This window comes from Microtus pennsylvanicus, chromosome 13 (genome assembly GCF_037038515.1).
Source record: "Microtus pennsylvanicus isolate mMicPen1 chromosome 13, mMicPen1.hap1, whole genome shotgun sequence".
Taxonomy (NCBI): domain Eukaryota; kingdom Metazoa; phylum Chordata; class Mammalia; order Rodentia; family Cricetidae; genus Microtus; species Microtus pennsylvanicus.
The window spans coordinates 29947324-29948651 of NC_134591.1; the positions used below are offsets into that span (position 1 = coordinate 29947324).

Genomic DNA, 1328 nt, shown 5'->3' on the forward strand with positions numbered 1-1328 from the left:
GAACTAATGATTCAAGTAACAACATGCATATATTTCAACATACCTACTCTAAGTAGATTGGATGAACATAGAGAGTATACTGAAAATATAAAACTATAAAACTTCAAAAATAATAAACCAAATAAGTATGACAGAAAATTTGCTGGATTCATGTGATGTAAAAGAAACTTAAGACTTAAGACAAGAGAGATAACAAGTCCATAAGGAAACTTTGAAAGAAGATTTCACTATTTCAGTTGTTACAGTTCCACAGATATGTGTGTGTGTTTATATTTATATGTCAAAATAAAACAATTAGTACAGTGTGTTAATTATATTTCCTAAAATCGCTTCTCGGCCTTTTGGCTAAGATCAAGTGTAGTATCTGTTCTTATCAGTTTAATTATATTTCCTAAAACATTAGAAATAAAATGCCTAGTATATTTCCCTACTGTAAGATCTCAAAGTGGTGAAATATGGTGTCCAATCCTGTTAAAGCTCACCTCTTAGCCCCTGAACATACAGAATTACAGACTTTTACTGAGTAATAGAAACGTTATTTAAGGTCCAATTTATATGCTGAAATGAAGAGTTGTGTTACTGTAAAGCCTACTTTAAGTGTCCTAAAAATATAAATAAGTTTTAAAATTTCTGAAAGTATAATAGGAAGGACAGACTGACTTTACTTTCTTGTGATTTTTAAGATGACTTGGTCATAGAGAGCATTTTTTTAATGGACAAGAGAATTCAGTTTAACAGACTTAAAAAGATTATTTTTATGTTGTGAAAGTTCATATGAAATGAAAGAATGACAATATGGGTGAAGAGAACATTGTCCCTAACTAGTAAGGACATTGGTGGTATTAGCACTATACAACAATACACACGTGGGCAAGAGAACTTCATTGTCTAGGTTGTATCTTACTCTATAAAAGGCTGAATTTTACCAGATAATGGGAAAATACTGTCTACCTCTGAGATTATATTTCCAGAAGGCATTTAGGATATGAATGCTGGAATTCCAATTACCACTTTTTAGATATGTAGGATTTTGCCAGTTTTTTTCCAAACGATTTCATTAGAGTTTGACTAACAATCCATCACATGTTTTAGAAATACATTTTTGATAAAATAATCATATGGTACATAATATGTTAACAGCATACTTATCAACACCATACACACATACATGTTCATATGATAAAAATTATATTTATAGATGAAAATTAATAAGTTCTTACCACGCAAATACACATCAGTCTTATTAGATTGAGAGTTACTCTATTTCTAAAATAAATAAAATAATCCATAATGTTATAAAGTATTTTGTCTCTATAATATAACTATAT

At 29.2% G+C, this 1328-nt stretch overlaps 1 pseudogene; it reads left to right on the top strand.

Moving 5' to 3' along the window:
* The first annotated feature begins 325 nt into the window (after nucleotides 1-325).
* On the top strand, nucleotides 326-444 carry LOC142834537 (U2 spliceosomal RNA; annotated as a pseudogene).
* The last annotated feature ends 884 nt before the right edge of the window (nucleotides 445-1328 follow it).